General features: G+C 39.9%; 1 protein-coding gene across 1 annotated transcript in view; it reads right to left on the bottom strand.

Annotated features, from left to right (window-relative positions):
- The window catches only part of LOC130355410 (protocadherin-9-like), a 1,658,654-nt gene that overhangs the window by 1,230,853 nt on the left and 413,414 nt on the right, over nt 1-14,387 (bottom strand). Inside the window, exon 2 of the mRNA XM_056555491.1 lies at nt 13,721-13,870. The gene's annotated coding sequence lies outside the window, so the exon portion shown is untranslated. The remainder of the gene's footprint in view (nt 1-13,720; nt 13,871-14,387) is intronic.

Below are 14,387 nucleotides of genomic sequence, written 5' to 3' on the forward strand. Positions count from 1 at the left end.
GTGCTTGATTGATAAAGCCTGGTTTAGCCAGCCATTATCAATCTCAGAGCACAGCAGCCACAGTGAGGAGAGATGAGCCCTTTGGCTACATTCACAGTGGATCGTTCCCCCAAAATCGTGCTGCTGGGGGGCAATTCACCCTACTGGACCACCAGGGAGTGTTTAAATGTCCCTTTAGACACCGCTGTCAACTTTGACAGTGGCGATCTAAACAGTTAATAGCCGGCCATGGTGGCTATTAACTGCAGCCCCCAGCTACAGGTATGGCACAGGCTCGAGTCAGGAGCCCATGCCATACACCTCTTGCCGTTGTATGATGAGCCAGCTCATCCTTAGGCTGCAACCGGTTTTTGCACGTTAATTTTTTCCTCCTCACCTTTTAAAAATCATAACCCTTTCAATTTTGCACCTAGAAATCCATACGAGGGCTTATTTCTTTCTACTTTGTGATGACATCAGTCATTTTACCCAAAAATCTACGGTGAAACAGGAAAAAAAATCATTGTGCTACAAAATTGGAGAAAAAAACACTTTTTGTATATTTTGGGGGCTTCCGTTTCTATGCAGTACATTTTTAGGTAAAAATGAAACCTCATCTTTATTCTGTAGGTCCATATGAATAAAATTATACCCTATTTATATAGGTTTGATTTTGTCGTACGTTTGGAAAAAAATCATAACTACACGCAGAAAAATTAATACTTTAAAAATTGTCCTCTTCTGACCCCTTTAAACTTTTTTATTTTTCTGCGTACGGGGTGGTATGAGAGCTAATTTTTTGCACCATGATCTGAAGTTTTAAATTGGTACCATTTTTATTTTGATCTGACTATGTGATCGCTTTTTATTCCTTTTTTTATGGTATAAAAAGGGACCAAAAATACTCTATTTTGGACTTTGGAATTTTTTTGCATGTACACCATTGACTGTGTGGTTTAATTTATGATATAGAGGGAAAAAAATGTGTATGTGCAGCTCACAATTAATAATACACACCGAGGTCAAACTAGGGCATGCAACTATACCTTAGTTGCAAAAAAGGGAAAACCAGAAACATAAACTTTTGCCCAGACCTGCTAGGTGAGTACTCACCTAGCAGGTCCGGGCAAAAGTTTTTGTTTCTAATTTATGATATATTTTTATAGTTCAGACATTTACGCACACGGCGATACCACATATACTTATTTTTATTATGTTTATGAATTTTTTATATGGAATTTGGGAAAAGGGGGGTGATTTAAACTTTTAATAAGGAAGGGGTTAATGTGTGTGTTTTTAAACTTTTTTTTCACACTTTTAGTCCCCTTAGGGGACTGTTAGGAGGAATCATTAGATTCCTCATATAGATCAATATGGTTCCATAGAACCAACCATATTGATCAGTGTGATCTGCGCTCAATTGATAAAGCCTGGCCCTGCAAGGCTTTATCATTCAGAGCACCGGAGCCACCGCAGCAGGAGAGGTTAGCCCTCAGGCTACCTCCACAGTGGATCTCCCCCTGCGATCGTCCTGCGGGGGGGGGGGGGGGCGATCCACCTCATTGGACCACCAGGGACAGGATACAGGCAGCCTTAGATGTCGCTGTCAACTTTGACTGCGTCGATCTAAAGGGTTGATAGTCGGCCACGGTGATCGCTGCATGTCGGCTATTTTTTTTTAAGAAATCAGTGTTGAACCATTTTTTTTTTTCAAAATGCTGCGAAATGTCAACAAGTATGCTGCTCTTTAGTAATTTTAATGTACAGATACTGTAGCTGAATGAGCAACACAGCACTAGTATGCAATGTGTCACGTCCCTGCCTCCAGAGCTTAGTGTGAAGCGTGGAGGTGGAGCTACGGCACACTGCTGTGCTAGGGAAAAGCATGAGGGTGGCAAATGCACCATTAGCTAGTCCCTGACGTCTCTGTGAACTAGCAGCGGGACTGAGATGCACGTCAGCAGAGGCAGCCATACTAGCAGTAGCAGCTTGTACTCCTCCTTCTGGATGGTTGGATGCTTGGCTGCAGTGACAGTGCAGTTGTCAGTGAGCTCCATCTGACTGTGAGTGGACTGTGGGGTAATGATTGTTAGAATATGTTTATAGGCAGAACTTGTTAAAGTAAGATTTTTTTTGCACTCTGCTTCAAGTCTACAGTCTATGGCTTCAGTCTGTCTGCACATGCTATATTGTGCAGGTACATTGTTCTAAAAATACTTCATGAAATGAGCTCACATGTATTACCCCTGCTAAAATGCTGACGAGGTCTAGCAGAGAGAAAGTATTGTGAGTTGCTGGCACTAAGCCAGTATGCAAAACTCTAACAGTATTAATCCCAGGAACACACTACACAGATTCGCTATGGGTGTTTCTCAATGACTACAACAGAATAAGCAAATCTTCAAAGCATTAAAGAAGATGTCCAGTGATAAGAAACTTATTCCTTATCCATAGGTGGCTCGGCCCCGTCTCTGCACTGTTAGAGAATGTTTCGTACCCTGCACATCAGCTGGTCAAAACACGCCCCCTACATTCATCTCTATGGGAGTGGCGGAGACTCACAAATGCTGTGTCTCCGCCTCTCTCTTAGAGATGAATGGAGGGGGCATGTTTGGACCAACTGACGTGCTATGTACAAAACTTCACACACAGAAGCTGAGCTGGGGCCCTGTAGGGGATACGTTTCTTACTGCTGGACATATTCTTTAAATACAAAGTTCATAGCACTCACCCTCTCTGTGTTCATCAGACAAAGGCAGATGAACTAGGAATGAAGCAGGAGTTACAGCTGTTTCACACTAAGTGCACTTCATCACACTTAGCGAGCTAGATGAAGTAAACTTAGATAAAGTCTGACTGTATTCAACGTCTTGCACCATGTTCCTTTGTTGGATTTTTGGAATAAATTACTTTGTCAAATAAACACAGAAAGGTTAAGGGCCCTGAACTTAATTTGATGCTATGACCAGTCTAGCAGAGATTGGTGCCATCCTTCAACACATATGTTTTGCAAGTAGATTTGGTATCTTTATTCTGTGTGAATAGCTTTCTTAGGTAGTCCATGATCTTAATAAAGCCACGTAGAACCTCTATACAGGCGGTATTGAGAGTACAAGCCTTTTTATAGTAGAGAGCTGCAAGGACACAATGCACCTCCATACAGAGTCTGTGTACATGCTTAGTGTGCACACTTGGGCAGGATTATCTTTGAAATCATGACTTTTTGGTTACCTTGCAAACAACTCAATGCATCACTATTAGCTTTCTAATGGTTCACTAGGGTCACAGACAAATCTTTCTATATATTTAATATCTTTTATGTCCTACCCAGACACAGTACATGCCACAGCTGTGTAATTGATGGGATTTTATTCCTTTCGGGTAACTTGCTAACAAATATTGTTTCCCTAAATCCAGGCCTGGGAAAGATTCTATGAGTACAATATTTGACAAATTCTCCCTTCGAACGTTGTTACCTGTCATCTGTATTTTATGCTATTACATTATCTCCCATCTGATTTTAGCAATCTGGACTAGGCTGACAAACTCCAACAGAAAAAATATAAACTAATGCCAAGAAAAATAATGTATTTTAGCCAACATACTTTCCATCTATTTGTCTCATCAATCCTGCCTGTAATCTTGTACTCATTTTTTACTTATCATCCCTCTTTTTGTCTTTTTCACCTTCACATCTCCTTATCTCTATCTGGTACCTGCTCAGCTTATTCATGTTATCATTTTTCATAGAAGAGAAGTAAAGAAAACTTTGCCTCGTCGTATAATGCTCTTGGTTAGGCTAAAGGCTTCATGCAAATTTTTAAGTTAGACATATGGAACGAATAATACCAGATTTGCATTGAAAACCTTGTCTAAGACACTAATGAGCCATAAAACTTGCTTTACAGTTGCTAACAGCTTGAACGGAGATATAAGTTGCAGAATTCATCGATTTTCACAGGTCATGATCGTGTGATCTCAGTGCTAACATGCCAACATGCCACATATTGCAGTTTGGTTCTTAACTATAAGAACAGACAGTGTGTCATCTTATAGATTTCATTTTAATGGATTTAAATTGTGTAGTTGTAAAGCATATGCAATTTAGTATAAGCATTCAGTGTTATTTCAAATAGTTCAATTGAACTCTGAACTATTTGTAAATTTTTAACTTCCATTTGTAAGATTTGTTGTGAGGAGCTGAGAATATATGCATGCATGCACAATGTAATGATCTGTGTTCCATTCATGCTCAAAAACAACTCAATATATATATATATATATATATATATATATATACTGCAGTTAAACAAAGCCTATCTACATAACGTTAAGAGACAATTACTATAAGCATTTAAATTTAAGCTGCATGGTTATTATGTCTGTTGCCTCCAGGCTCACTGGCAGCGTTACTTCTGGAGCATAGGAAGTAAGAAACGTATAACAAAGGGACATTCTGCATGAGTCCTTCCTTCCTCTGCCTATTATGCTATGAGACATTGATGACATTGATGCGTCTCATGTTGCCATCTAGCTGTGGCCTTTTTCAGAGCTTCAAAACATTAATAGAATTGTTTCAGTTTTGTGTCTTGTACTAAAATACTGTAATAGTTTACATGTGTAAAGTTTGGTACAAAATAAAGCTCATAAATTAACACTTTAAGGGAACATTTTTCATACCTTTACTCCTGTGTCATATTTTGTGCAAGCTGCCAGTTTGCTAAAAAAAAATTGGGATTTTCTTTTTGTTGTAATATGCAGTTTGTTTTATTGTGGGAGTGTGTGTAATTATCTGCGCATGTGTGTGTGTGTACATGCGTGTGTTTTACTTTAAAGGGTGAGTGGCCTTCTGCACCCACTGGATTCACTACCACTATTGGCAGAAAACTGGTGTAAATTGGGGCTAGCAAAGGTTTCAACGCATGGTGCATGAGCAGACACTGAAGTGCCAAATTATAAAGAGTTATTTGTTTCTTAATAAACCTGCCAAATCTTACACCGGCATTTAAAATTTATTGAAGACCAGTATGTGAAATGGTATGTTTAAAATTGTTATTATTCTTCCTTTCAAAATAGTGTGAGAAAGAAGTAAAAAAAAGGTAGGGGCACTCTCTCATGTGTAGTGGGGAAGTGGTTGGACGGCAAGAAACCACTGTACCCAAGGTAATGGGATGTCCTGCTGGGGTTACCAGCAGCGACAGCACCTCACCTGGGAAGTGGGTGGAGTGGAAGGCAGTCGGGCAGTTGTGCAGCTCGAAACTCCTATCCGTATTCGCAAAGGGTATGGAAACAATGGAAACAAGAAAAGGAGAAGAAAAAGGGGGTTATGAACGAGCGCTATTGCTTAAAGAAAAGGATTCAGGATGCCAATGTAGCACAGGACAGTTTATTATGGTTCAAAGTGTTGGACAACGCATTTCGGCACTGGCATGTGCCTTCTTCAGGTCCACAAAACAATTAATGTATGATGTCCTGTAGCCTGTGCTGTGCTAAAGTGGCGTGGCCTTGCCATCTTAGCACAACACAGGCTACAGGACATCAAATATTAATTGTTTTGTAGACCTGAAGAAGGCACATGTCAGTGCCGAAAGGGGTTGTCCTATCGCTTTGAACCACAATAAACTGTCCTGTGCTACAGTGGCATCCTGAATCCTTTTCTTTAAGCAGTAGCACTCATTCATAACCCCATTTTTCTTCTCCTTTTCCTTTCAAAATAGTGATATCTGATAATCTAATAATTGTACCAAGAGAACTAGTGAATTGGCTCAGCATGATCTGATTTCGCTCCAGAGTTCAAGTTCAGGTCTAAAGTTTTTGGTATTTGCTTCAGTTGAATTGCTGACAGGAGCGGGGACTCTGGTCAAAGAGAAAGGTTCCCTGCTCCCGTACACTGAGCTGCCAGATAGCAAATATTAACTTAGTGGCCAGTATGTGCTAGGCTTCCCAAAAGTAAGCATAAATGTGGAACACATTGCCACTTACACTCACTGTGGTCAGTAGATCAGGCACATTGCACTCAGTCCAGTGAATGCTATCCCTCAGTATCAATCAGTGTACAGGAGCTAGGATTCCTTTTTCTTTCACCAGTGTTTCTGCTCCTGTATAAATTTAAATTGGCCATAGAAATCAACAGCCAATTCAAGGAAAAATATTTGCTGATCTATTGTAAAACCATTCCTTAGAACAATAATCTGGTGCAATGTGCTACCCATGATTATGATAATAAAGATCTCTCCCTTGGCTACCAATATTACTAAACAGAAAAAAATAAATGATGTTTAGGTTAGGCTACATCATACAAGCCATTGTGCACTGGTGCATTTTTTTTTATAAAGCAGTAGTCTGATAAAATGTTATTCTTTTTTATATTTTGTCTTCTGGATAGTTCATCTTTCTCATTCCAAGCACATACCGTGCAGTTACTGTATTTTATGCCAAGGTGCAATACTTTTTTTTTTGTATGCGACATAATGATCTACAGTAGTTTCCTAATATGGCACAGTAATGGTAAGTGGAATGCATTCATTGCATAGATTTGCATATTATATCAAGTAGATATAATGTATCCACTCAACATAAATTGAAGAAAGGATTTTGTTTCGTATCAGACTGCTAAACTTATACTTTAAATTAAACAATAGGGTGAAAAACAAGGGAACCAAGAGAAAAGCCTGAAGAAAAATTTACAAATAATAAGCTGTATTGGGAATGGTTTTCACGTTAAGCAATGACTGAAAGATTGCTGCTGTAGGGAGAGTAAAATATCCATGACAGGAAAGAGCAGCGTGCATCATCAGAGAAGGCTTGTAGCTGTGCTGGTCCTGGAAAAATAAGGGCTTGACTCCAAGGGTGGTCTGGGATTAAAGTAAAATCCACAGCCCACTCTTCATATGGTCATTTTAATTGTAAATACCACTTTCTATAATGTAATACAACTATGTGATATTATTTAATTTGTAAAAAGGCAGTAGTGTTTCCTGGGTTAAAATGATTCTTAATAAACAGTGGTTAAATGTAATAAATGCATTATGTTACTTGCTGCTATATTCCCCTATGCACTATAGCATACTTCCAAAACGCAGCAGGTGTCACACGGATTATGTAATGGATTGTTTCCTTTTTTCCATGTTTCCTTTTTTTGTCATAGCAATTTCCACATGCATGCAATGGATCCATAAAAACTGTTTAATGTAGAGAAATCGATAAGCTTTAAAAGTCCTAAATTCAACTTTCTTTAAAGGGGTACTCCGGCCCTAAGACATCTTATCTCCTATCCAAAGGACAGGGGAGAAGATGTCTAATTGCTGGGGCCCCGCCACTGGGGACCCCTGTAAATCTTCCATGCAGCACTCACCTGTGTGTGCTACATGCAGCGCTGGAGGCTCCGAGTCTGAAGCCTCATGACCACGAGGCCGAAGTGTCATTATGTCATGACTCCGCCCCTGTGTGGCATCACACCCCGCCCCCTCAATGCAAGAGTATGAGAGGGGGCGTGGCAGCTGCCACACAGGGCGGAGTCGTGACATCACAATACTCTGGCCCTGTGGTTGTTAGGCTTTAGGCATGGAGTGATCATCGCTTTGTGCAGCTGAGACTGCTGGGTGCTGCATGAGAGATTGCGGCGGTCCCCAGCCCTCCTTTGGACAGGGGATAAGATGTCTTAGGGCCGGAGTACCCCTTTAAACACCTTAAGGCTTGGTTCACAGTACGGAATTTCGGACCAGAATTTTGCTTGGAAATTCTGATGCAGCAGGATCCCATTGCTGTCAATGGGATCTCGCTGCACAGTGCACACTACGGAATTTTAGCGGTAGACATTCCACCACAAAAATTCAGCAGCCAAAAAAATTTATGAATATGTTCATTTTTCTGGCAGAATCCGATCCGCAGACCTTCTATGGAGATTTTCAGTATGAACCCGACCCTAGGGCACATTTAAAAAGATGGGATTTACTGTGAGTTTCCTTCTGTGAGTTTAGACCATAGAAGATTTTCCACAGTACAAATCTTCATTGAGATAAGCAGTAGAACATGAACGTACCCTTATGATGAGTTGGAAAACTGTATTCTAGCTTGCCCAACTTAACAACAATTTCTGTGTTGAAAAATAAGTACAACCAATAGAGCTTAACATTAATTATTATAACTTCATAACAGATGTCCCCAATTGCAAAACAGCAACCTTTTGACCATGCAATTTTGATAGAATTAGAAAGGAAGCAGGGTGTTGACTAGCGAAAAATGAAAAAAGAAAAATGTTGTACTCACCACAGACATGGTACGTGATGTTCAAAGGATATAGTCTTTATTGTCACATTCAGTAATGTTACGAGTCCAGAGTGTGGGAGAGGGAAGGGGTGGAGGCCGACATCAGCTCTGAGGAGCTGACCAGAAGCGATGAATCGTTTCACAATGAATACTCCTTGTTCACGCTGGGGTTGACTAGCAATGCTGAGGGAATTCTTCAGTATGGGTTAGAAGAATGTTTAGTGTAAATGAGCAGGTTGTTGCCCTCAGCAATGCTGCCTGTGTGGGGTTTAGTACTGGACTGGTAAATTCTGTATCTCATTCCCATTATTTTGAGATTTCATGTTATCACTTGACATGATGTATGTTAATTACACTTAATCAGCACAATGTAACTCCAAGTCAATCACACTTCTGTGAAATCCAACTGTCCACTCAGGAAGCAAAACTGATTGACAATAAATTTCACATGCTGTTGTGCAAACGGAACAGACAACAGGTGGAAAATATAGACAATTAGCAAGACACCCCCAATAAAGGAGTGGCTCTGCAGGTGGTAACCACAGACCACTTCTCAGTCCCTATGTTTCCTGGCTAATGTTTTGGTCACTTTTAAATGCTGGCAGTGCTTTCACTCCAGTGGTAGCATGAGACAGAGTCTACAACCGACACAAGTGGCTCAGGTAGTACAGCTCATCCAGGATGGCACATCAATGCGAGCTGTGGCAAGAAGGTTTGCTGTGTCTGTCAGTCTAGTGTCCAGAGCATGGAGGCACTGCCAGGAGACAGGCCAGTACATTAGGAGACATGGAGGAGGCCATAGGAGGGCAACAACCCAGCAGCAGGACCACTACCTACGCCTTTGTGCAAGGAGGATCAGGAGGAGGACTGCCAGAGCCCTGCAAAATGACCTCCAGCAGGCCACAAATGTGCATGCATCCACTCAAACGGTCAAAAACAGACTCCATTAGGGTGGTATGAGGGCCCGACATTCACAGATGGGGGTTGTGCTTACAGCCCAACATTGTGCAAGATGTTTAGCATTTGCCAGAGAACACCAAGATTGGCAAATTCACCACTGTTGCCCTGTGCTCTTCACAGATGAAAGCAGGTTCACACTGAGCACGTTACAGACATGAGAGAGTCTGGAGACTCCGTGGAGGATGTTCTGCTTCTTGCAACATCCTCCAGCATGACCGGTTTGGCTGTAGGTCAGTAATGGTGTGGGGTGGCATTTCTTTGGGGGGGCCGCACAGCCCTCCATGTGCTTGCCAGAGGTAGCCTGACTACCAATAGGTACCAAGATGAGATCCTCAGACCCCTTGTGAGACCATATGCTGGTGTGGTTGGCCCTGGGTTCCTCATAATGCAAGACAATGCTAGACCTCATGTTGTTGGAGTGTGTCAGCAGTTCCTGCAAGAGGAAGGCATTGATGCTATGGACCCGAATCCTTTTGAACACATCTGGGACATCATGTCTCACTCCCTCCATTAATGCCACGTTGCACCACAGACTGTCCAGGAGTTGGCCACTTCATCAGGAGAATGCCCAGGCATTGTAGGGAGGTCATATGGGCACGTGGAGGCCACACACACTACTGAGCCTCATTTTTACTTGTTTTAAGGACATTACATCAAAGTTGGATCAGCCTGTAGTGTGGTTTTCCATTTTGATTTTGAGTGTGACTACATGTCCAGACCTCCATGGGTTGATAAATTTGATTTACATTGATAATTTTTGTGTGATTTTGTTGTCAGCACATTTCATGTAAAGATGAAAGTATTTCATTTGATTATTCCATTAATTCAGATATAGGATGTGTTATCTTATTTTAAATTGTTTTTAAGCAGTATACATCTATTATGCAAGCTGAATTGGTGTTGGATGACAAATCGCAAATCTGGATCTGCTTGAGGAATTAGTTTGGCTTAAAAATGATTAAATTCATGAAGATTAACCTTTAACCTTTAACCTTAAACAGAAAGATTTATGCAGTAATATCAGGAAGTATTATAAAACTTTTGGAGGTTTATCAAAAGTAGAGCAAAGGAGTCCAGCTTTCACTTCTCAGAGGCACTATGTTAAATGATATTTACAACATTATTGCATACAGACTTTTGCTTCACTTTTCCTTTGAAAAATCTCCTCTTACATTTTTTTACAATTAAAGGGGTTATCCAGCAATAGAAGCACAGAGCAATTTTCTTTCAAAAACAGCTCCATGTCTGTCCCCAGGTTATGTGTTGCACCGTTCACTTCAATGGAACTGAGCTGCAGAACCACACCCAACTTGGAGACAGATGGGAGTGGTTTTTGAAAGAAAATATGTTCTATTTGATAATTGCATGCATATACAATTATGAATATTAAAAACACAATAGCACATGATACAGGAAACATAGGTTTGATAGACATCAGATATTTCACAGAAAGTAGAATTTTATATTAAATGTAATAACTAGTAGACTGAAAGAGTTTGTGTCATTTGTAAAAACTTTTGACATTTTGTCCAGACATTGGGTTTCAGTTACGAGACCCACTGCAATCTTGAGTAATAGCTAGGTGAAGTAAGCAGAAGTGCACTTCACTCCCGGCCAGCTCCTCCACTCCAATAATCAATGGAGTGAAAATTTCATTGGGTAGCCAGTTGGGGAGTCAAGTATACTGCCGCTCACTTCTCCCAGCACTTCACCCTGCTATCACAATTGCAGGGGGACTGAGGACTGACACCAAGTGTGATCTAAACATTTAACATGACTGGATGACATGTCAAAAGTTTCTTCAAATGACACTAACACTTTAAAGGGGTATTCCACTGGCCAGCGTTCGGAACATTTAGTTCTGAACACTGTGTGCACACTGCAGGGTTTGGCCACACCCCATCATGATGTCAGGCCATGCCTCCTCAATGCAAGTCTAAGGGAGGGGGCATGGCAGTGTGGGCTGATGTCACAAGGGGGTGTGGTAAACCCCCGCAGCGTGCACACAGCGTTTGGAATTTGATGTTCTGAACACTGGCCAGTGGAGTACCCCTTTAATACTAAATGGTGGGGTGACTTATACCCAAGAACAATTATTTACTTTTACATTATTTTGTGTCTATTTAAAGTGATCCACTCTGATTCTATACTGATAGGCTGCCACATACAGAGGAATAACTGTTAATAACTACACCTTATTAGGAGGAAATTATGTATTACCTAAACTAAGTTACAATGTTTTATGACAAGTGTTATCTGTAATGGCTTGCATTTTATCCTTAGAACATTTATTGTAGCTTTACTTTATGTGATAAAAAAAACTAATGTGATACTGTGAAATTATTATTTTTTTTATATCAGAAGACATCGAGCAGGGAAGGAGATTTTGTATATTTTATGCAATGATAATGTAAGCTGTAAAATGGCTCTTTAAAAAAAGAAGATATTCCCATGATTCAGCTATTAGAATAGTTCTGAAGATGTGGAAAGGTAATATGTTCACTATACAGTGTGATTTGCATATCTCTCCTCTTATTAGGGAAAATGAGCTTTAAATAATACTTTGTACTGTAGACCTATGTGGGCTGTATCCTGGGGCCTCTACTCTTCTTTGTCTATACTTTTGACTTCAAATTCCAAGGCTTTAAGTACTACTTCTATGCTCATGACACTCAAACCTACCTAATTGTTCCAGATTTCACCTCTTTACAATCCAGGTTCCCAGAGTGTCTCTGGCTTAATATTCATCTCCCACTTTCAAAAACTCAACATAGAGAAAATGGTAATTCATCATTATTTCCACATTTTGCTCAACTCCCACCCAATCTCTCAATTTATCTATAGGGGATAAGATGTCTAGGATATGATGTCTTATCACGGGGCTCCCACCACTGGGGACCCCCGCGATCATGTCTGTGACAACCCACACATTCAGTGCATGCGTCACGCCCCCTCCCATAGACTTGCATAGAGGGAGCGTGGCCATGATGTCATGGGCGGGCCACAGCCGCCATGTCACGAGCCTCCGGCGCTGCACCCAACACTCTAATCAAATGCCGGGTGCAGCAGGGAGATCACAGGGGTCCCGCTGCTGGGGATAGCATCTTTGGATAGGGGATAAAATGTCTAGGGGCAGAGTACCCCTTTAAGATTCCCCTCATGCATCCCCCATACTCTGGGACTCACTGTGATTGGACAATTTAGACTCTCAAAAGTAACTTGAAAACCCATCTCTTCAGAAACATCTACAACCTACAATAACCCCACTGCCACTGTGCTGCACTATGAACAGTTGCTCCCCCTACCCATTGTCTCCTTTACCTTATAGATTGTAAGCCCTTGTTAGCAGGGTCCTTTACCCCTCTGTACTTGATTTCATTAATAATTATTGTATTTGCTCTTGTCTTATGCTGAGTAATGCATTTTAACACAGTATTTTAATAGTATATGTACATATAAATATAATAATATATTATGTAATGTAAATAATAATAATCAGTAACATGTAAGCAATTTGACCAGTGTCATGAATCTCATTGTTTATCAATTAGGCCCTTTCACACATTCAGGTTTTTAATTGCAATCAGAAAATGCAAAACCAGAAATAAATTTCTGAGATGTCTCAGTCTTTTCTTTTATATATCTCTTCCATTCAGGATCTGGTTCTGGCTTTGAATCAATTAACTGAAATTAAAAACCAGAAAATGTGAACACAACTAAAACAGAAAGAAGCACATCAATTGATAAACTTGAGACCTTTGAGATCGTACATTTGTGTAATAAAAATTCCTTTGTTCCCTTTAGTCCTAATCTATAAATATAGAACATAACACAAAAGTTTGTAAAAACTTTATATTTTTGGGCCTATGGAAAAAAATAAGAGTTTTGCAAAGTCCCATTACGGTAATCAAATTTCACTGTGGTTGGTTAAGACGTTTTATGGGGTGATTTAATGGCTTTAATACTTTTTTATTCAAGGCAGAATTAGAGTTGTTAAATCTAGCACATGACTAGGGAAAGCGGAGGATATGCTTTCATCTACCAACTATATTGTTCTTATGTTTCAAGTCAAGTTAGTTTCCAATACATGCTCTGGAATCTTAAGGACAGATCTATACCACAACTTTTTTGTAGCTCTGCAAATTGTATTTTAACTATTAAGCTACAGCTGCAGTTCAGAGTAATTCACTAAGTTTTCTGTATTTTTGTGGACTACAGCTGTACCTAAATAGTTAAAATCCATTAGTAAAGGTACACAAAATGTGTAGACCAGGTCTAAATAGTGCTTTACATTGTTCACTAGAATTCTAAAAAGTAGCTCTTCTCCACAAGAAAGAGTGCTCTGGTGGAGAAGAACTACCTTATTTTTTTTTTCCCAGTGAAACATTGTATGGCCTACAAGACTCCAAATGCCAATTGCATGCTCTACTTAAGGAGAAACATTACCCCCCTCAAACCTACTAGAATATTTAAGATTCATATTCTACATAAAGGAATAATACAATAAACTTACCCTAACAGAAAAAACGAGGGTCGGTGAAAAGGTGTCAGTGGCTAGTGATGGAGGTGCATCGGTTCTATAAATGACTTTTCCATAGTCGTTGGGAGCGTGCAAGAAAGTCGCAGTACAAGCGAGGCAGTTGCATTGCACAGTGGTGCCACCCTGCAAGTTAAAGATGATGAGTAAAATAGACTACTTACTTCTTTATGTGCTGCCAATTGGCTGACATTCAATTGTATTACAAACTGTAAAGCTTTTGAGCATCCTCCAATATGAAATAATTCTCACCTAAACATATGTCATTCACACAATACAATCAACACAGTGTTGTGATAATAAAATAATATAAATAAAAATTGCTATGCACTCAGAATCAGTCTGTATAAGAAACTGATGGTATTTTTTAGTTTCAAATGACTGTAGTGATATGTAATATTATATAGATTATATAGCTGTATATATCACTTATTGTTAAGCAGCAACATGTACTGAAATCATAGCAACACAACAATGAAAGACAGCTGAGCACACCAAATGAAAAGGTAATGCAAATAATGATTATATTATGTTACAATGAAGAAATACTATTACTAAAGAAAAATGAAAAGCGGGAGGAAGTCGGTGGAGATACAGACATGCATAATAAATGTATTTATTGTTAAGATAGGATGCCTCATAC

Source organism: Hyla sarda, chromosome 2 (assembly GCF_029499605.1).
Source record: "Hyla sarda isolate aHylSar1 chromosome 2, aHylSar1.hap1, whole genome shotgun sequence".
Lineage (NCBI taxonomy): Eukaryota > Metazoa > Chordata > Amphibia > Anura > Hylidae > Hyla > Hyla sarda.